Source organism: Suncus etruscus, chromosome 6, assembly GCF_024139225.1.
Source record: "Suncus etruscus isolate mSunEtr1 chromosome 6, mSunEtr1.pri.cur, whole genome shotgun sequence".
Classification (NCBI taxonomy): domain Eukaryota; kingdom Metazoa; phylum Chordata; class Mammalia; order Eulipotyphla; family Soricidae; genus Suncus; species Suncus etruscus.
In genome coordinates this window covers 134,503,184-134,509,558 of record NC_064853.1, presented here as the reverse complement: position 1 = coordinate 134,509,558, position 6,375 = coordinate 134,503,184, and positions in this window count along the sequence as shown.

The following is a 6,375-nucleotide window of genomic DNA, read 5'->3' as shown; positions in this document are numbered from 1 at the left end:
AGCTGAGTGCTGCCGGGTGTGACCCCCCAAGAAAAGCAAACAAAACCAAAAATAAATTTAAAAAAATTCATGGCAGAAAAATCTGCTTGAGCTACCATGAGACTACTCAGAGAACATTTTGCCAGTCATAGACAGAGTCTGTGCTCCTGGCTCCAGGTATAAATGAAGCCAATAATGTCATCTCCCAAGATGTAGAACTCACTGGTGAGGTCGGATCTTAGGCAAGTAGAGCATTCACAAAGAAACAGTCACCGGCCACTTTGGGAGAGTAACTCAGTTTATTGAAGGTGGGTAAGGGTTATATATTAGAAGAGAATAAATTGAGAGTAAGCTGTGGTCTCTGTGTCAGCCAATTGGACAGGATGTGAGAGGGGATTACAACAGGGTGTGTGCTTGTGTGTCTAGGAAGACCGGATAAGGGGATTAGGGCAAGCAGGGTGTGTGCTCTGGATGTTAAAACAGGGCTGTGCTCAAGGTGATCAACTGCAACAGAGCACTACCTAGCGCGGCTCAAATACTAGAAAACGAAACAAAACATATTTTAAGAAATGTAAGTTAGCTGTGAAAAATAAATTATCCCAGATATGCAACCTGTGGAATGGAAATTATTTTGAGAAATGTAAATTGCCAGTGAAAAAAAAATGTAAGTTGCCTGTGAAATACGTAAATTTCATGTAAGAAATGAAGATTTCTTGTGAGAAAATTAATATGTGAGAAATGTAAATTTCTTCTAAGAGCTGCAGGAACCCCCGAAGCTTGGAGCCAGATTCAATCCAGAGCCCGGAGCCTCTCCATGGGATGACTCTGGAGATGACAAGTCCACCTCCCAGACTGACAAGAGTGAGCTCCGCTACACCATCAAGAACCTCTCTGTGAAGCTCAATGACCTGAGCACGTGCAGTGAGCTCATTGGCAAGCATGGGGCAGCACTACAGCGCTGGCTGGCCAAGCTCAATAGTCTTAAGGTCCTACCAGAGAGCAGCAAGAAACTGAAGGTGATGAATGAGTGGGCCACCCTCTTCCACATAACTTCCAATGCTATGATCAATGGAACACCTGGAACTGGCAGAGACTCACAGCCAGAAATGGCAGCATGCACTGAAATTTGGGCAAGAGCAGAGAATCCACCTGGAGGAGGCCATCAAGCCTGGATCGTGTCTTCAGAGATATCCCAAGCCTAGCTGCCAACTCCAATAAAAGCTTCAACAAGGGAAGTCTCATAACTCCCAAAGGAGAGGACAGTGAGGAAGATGAAGCTACCAAGTACTTTGATGTTGCAATTCAGCCCTAGATGGAGCTGGAAGGTGATGGGACAGAGGATGAGGTCTTTCTCCTCCAGCTCAGACCACGCGTCTGCCACCCTGTTCAGCTGCCACCCTGTTCAGCCGGCGAGTCTGAGGGTTCAGGATAGCAGCGGGTAGAAAACTCACAGGCTGTCAGGCTTCAGGAGATCTCAGCTTTATTCAGTGGATGAGGCTGAAGAATCCCCTAGCCTTCCTCAGACCCTTGCTTTTATAGACAAGAATCAGGTACCACCCTAGGGTGGGAAAAGAATACCAAGTAAGGAATAATCAAATAAACTATCACCTGGCCACACCCTAGGCAGCTTTAGTCCTGCTCCCAGGACTGTGGCGCTGAGGAAGGAAAGAAGACGAATGTGTACATGCCACTGTGGTTCAAGAGGAGGCTGGATCTGCTGACCGGAGAGAAGGCCTGCATGTACAAAGGCGGCTACTGAAAGGCCTGTACAGCTGGTACATCATTTCTTTTTTGTTGTTGTTGTTTTGTTTTGTTTTTGTTTTGTTTTTGGGCCACACCCGGCATGCTCAGGGGTCACTCCTGGCTGTCTGCTCAGAAACAGCTCCTGGCAGAGCTGTCCCTATGGGACACCGGGATTCGAACCAACCACCTTTGGTCCTGGATTGCACTCACTTTAGTACTCCACGCCGTCATATACCCACAGCTATCCCCTTCCCTTGTTATTTTTTTTTTTAAGACTTTTACGAGGTTCCCACCTTGGAAGGAAGACATGCTGAGTTGGATTCAGTCTAATCCCTGGGTACTTCCCCTCCCAGCCCCTACCCAGGGAAGCAGCAGTCCCTCCTCAGGTCCACATTTGACTTATTTATTTATTTATTTATTTATTTATTTATTTATTTATTTATTTTTGGGTTTTGAATCACACTCAGGGGTTACTCCTGGCTCTGCCCTCAGAAATCGCTCCTTGCGGGCCCGGAGAGATAGCACAGCGGCGTTTGCCTTAAAGCAGCGGATCCAGGACCAAAGGTGGTTGGTTCGAATCCCGGTGTCCCATATGGTCCCCCGTGCCTGCCAGGAGCTATTTCTTTTTCTTTTCTTTTGGGTCACACCGTTAGTGCTCAGGGGTTACTCCTGGCTGTCTGCTCAGAAATAGCTCCTGGCAGGCACGGGGGACCATATGGGACACCGGGATTCGAACCAACCACCTTTGGTCCTGCATCGGCCGCTGTGCTATCTCTCTGGGCCCCCAGGAGCTATTTCTGAGCAGACAGCCAGGAGTAACCCCTGAGCACCCCGGGTGTGGCCCAAAAACAAAAACAAAAACAAAAAGAGCTGATCGGCTTTTTTTCTGCTGAGCCTGCCTAGAGACTCCAAGGACTATAACCTCTCCAGGACCCACACCCGGTAAGATGTCCCCACCCAACGAATGTGGGGCCAATTCCTGCCTGTGATTGGGCACCCAGAGACTTAAAAAGGTTGGCGGCCATGCTCTCTGCCTTTTTTCTGCTGAGCCAGCCTAGAGACACCAAGGACCATAATCTCTCTAGGACCCACACCCGAGCTCCGGCTGCGCTTATCTTTCAACCCCTGAATTCCATTTCTCCACATTGTAAGAAGCAATCTACAGACTTACCAATAGAGAAATTTTGCAGTACACCCCCATGTTTAAAGAAATCAAGATGGCTGCTCTGATAATCTAAAAAGTTGGGAACAACTAGGTATCCTCTCAAATAAGAGGTTTAGAGTAGAATTGTGGAAGATCTTCAGGGAGCTCAAAAAAAGCATCAATAGACTTGACTAGAGCACAATTAAGCATCAAAAGGATTTGATGACTGAAATTAGAAATTTTCACACTGAAATAACAGGTCTGAAAAACTGAGCTTATGCAACTCTTGCAAGGCATGGGGTTTGGGGAGACCCCATGCCGGAGGCTTTCTCCCTAGCCTGGGAAGTGCTAGGAGGCTTGGCAGGCTCCCAGCCATCCCCCTCTTTCTCCCCTGACTCCAGGCCTTCCCTGGGTGCCAGCTCAGATGGCCAGAAGTAGGTTCAGGTGGACTCTTAGGGGTCCTCAGGCTTCCCCCCTCCTTCTGTACTACAGGGGGAGGTGCATGGGGAGGAGGGCGGCCAGATATCTGGCTTTTGGTTTCCCCTTTGATTCTGGAGGCCAGCTCTTGCCAGGTATGGGGTTTGGGGAGTCCCCATGCCGAAGGCCTTCTTCCTAGCTGGGGAGTGCTGGGAGGCTTGGCAGGCCCCCAACCATCCCCCTCTTTCTCCCCTGGACTCAAGGCCTTCCCTGGGCACTGGTCCAGGTGGACTCTATAGGGGTCATCAGGCTTTCCCCCTACCTCTCCCTACACTAATAGGAATGCGCTTTGGGAGAAGGGCGGTCCGTTCTAGCACTGGTTTATGTTGGGACAGTCACTGGAAATTTTTTCTCCTTGGTCTCCTATTGATAGTATTGTATGCATATAGTTTATATATGCATAATATCCATCTTGTATTGTGACCTTGATACTGCCCTACAAAGCTCATTTCTTTTTTTTTTTTAGTTTTTTTTTAGGGTCTTTTTGGTTTTGGGGCTACACCTGGCGGTGCTCAGGGGTTACTCCTGGCTGTCTGCTCAGAAATAACTCCTGGCAGGCACGGGGGACCATATGGGACACCAGGATTCGAACCAACCACCTTTGGTCCTGGATAGGCTGCTTGCAAGAGACAGCCACTATGCTATCTCTCTGGGCCCACAAAGCTCATTTCTAATCTTTTACTGCCTCAGTCCCAATCCTTATTTCCCCCCATCTACCCATGTAGGTGCAGCTCATGACATGAAGCTCACCACATAGAGTGATGAGTGCAGTTAGAGAAATAACTACACTGAAAACTATCATAACAATGTGAATGAAAGAGGGAAATAGAAAGCCTGTCTCAAGTACAGGTGTGTTGGGGTGGGGAGGAGGGAGATCTGGGAAATTGGTGGTGGAAATCTTGCACTGGTGAAGGGGGGTGTTCTTTACATGACTGTAATCATACAACTACAATCATATTTGTAATCACGGTGTTTAAATAAAGATAATTAAAAAAATAAAAATAGGGGCCGGCAAGGTGGCGCTAGAGGTAAGGTGTCTGCCTTGCAAGCGCTAGCCAAGGAAGGACCGCGGTTCAATCCCCTGGCGTCCCATATGGTCCCCCCAAGCCAGGGGCAATTTCTGAGTGCGTAGCCAGGAGTAACCCCTGAGCATCAAACACGTGTGGCCCGAAAAAACAAAACAAAAAATAAAAAAATAATTAAATAAAAATAAATAAATAAAATAAAACAGTGAAATCCATGGATAGACCTAAAGAGTATGATATGATACTCATTAAAATAAAAGACTCGGGCCCGGAGAGATAGCACAGCGGCGTTTGCCTTGCAAGCAGCTGATCCAGAACCAAAGCACCACCGGGTGTGGCCCAAAAAACCAAAAAATAAATAAATAAATAAATAAATAAATAAATAAATAAATAAAATAAAAGACTCAGTGAAACAGCAAAAAAAAAAAAAAAAAAAAAAAGAGCTGATCCAACCTCTGTCCAACAGGCAGGCACCGCAGGTCCTTTCCTGAGGCACTTGCCACCCCCACACCCTTGTGCTCTTCCTGGCAGGGAACAAAGAAAACATGCAGGCACTATGCCCCATGGTATCCCATAGGCCCCCATAGGCCAGGTCACTGAGACACGAGGAAGGGAGAGGACAGAACTGGGCTGCTCTGGGGTACCCAGTGCAGTTCATGGGGGAACAGAGAGGCTGGACGCCAATGGACAGCTGAGAGGACTGAGAGCAGACAACTTTCTATTTTCTTTCTTTTTTTTGTTTTTGTTTTTGTTTTTTGGGCCACACCCTTTTGATGCGCAGGGGTTACTCCTGGCTAAACGCTCAGAAACTCCCCTGGCTTGGGGGGACCATATAGGACGCCGGGGATCAAACTGCGGTCCTTGGCTAGCCCTTGCAAGGCAGACACCTTACCTCTAGCGCCACCTCACTGGCCCCAAGAGAGCAGACAACTTTCTTTTTTTTTTTTTTTTTTTTTTTTTTTTGTGGTTTTTGGGTCACACCCGGCAGTGCTCAGGGATTATTCCTGGCTCCAGGCTCAGAAATTGTTCCTGGCAGGCACGGGGGACCATATGGGACGCCGGGATTCGAACCGATGACCTCCTGCATGAAAGGCAAACGCCTTACCTCCATGCTATCTCTCCGGCCCCACAGACAACTTTCTAAGTGTGCTTTCTTGCCATGAGTGTGTCCTGGCAAGAGCCCTTTTTTTTTTTTTTTTTTTTTTTTTTTGATTTTTGGGCCACACCCGTGGTACTCAGGTGTTACTCCTGGCCGTCTGCTCAGAAATAGCTCCTGGCAGGCACGGGGGACCATATGGGACGCCGGGATTTGAACCAACCACCTTTGGTCCTGGGACGGCTGCTTGCAAGGCAAACGCCACTGTGCTGTCTCTCCGGCCCCGAGCCCTTACTTTTTAAGACTGTGAAATCACCCCACGTGCTGTATCTCCAACCCCAGGTGAACTAGTCTGAATCAGGGTCGCACAAGAAAGAATCTAGACCAGGCTTCGAGTGAAACACAAGTATTCTGGTAGTCTTTTGCTAGTATCCATCTACCTGCCAGAACTATTATTGATAGAGATCACCATTGTATGGGGCAATAAACCCACCCAGGTTTACAAGTAAGACTATCTTTGTTTTGGGTGAAACCAAGTTATAAACACACACACACACACACACACACACACACACACACACACACACACACACACACACACACGAAAAAAAGAGGATTAGGTAAAACAAGGTGTAACCCAACATTAGACATCAGGAATCCAGCTAGACACCAAGCTGGGAGAAAGGCCCTCAAAGGCCCTCCCCCATTTGTATTTGAGCTGCCCTTCCCTATGACCAGGACCCGGTAGAAGGAAATGGGAGGGCCTGCATTGGCCCCAGAGAGCATTAGTCAATCACCTCTGGCACTATCGCCCACCCACTGTTGGCAAGTGGAGACAGCCAAGGGTAAAGTAAAGTAAAGTTAAGGACAGAAGTCCCTTGCTTGGCCAAGCAGGCCATTTCACAAACCCA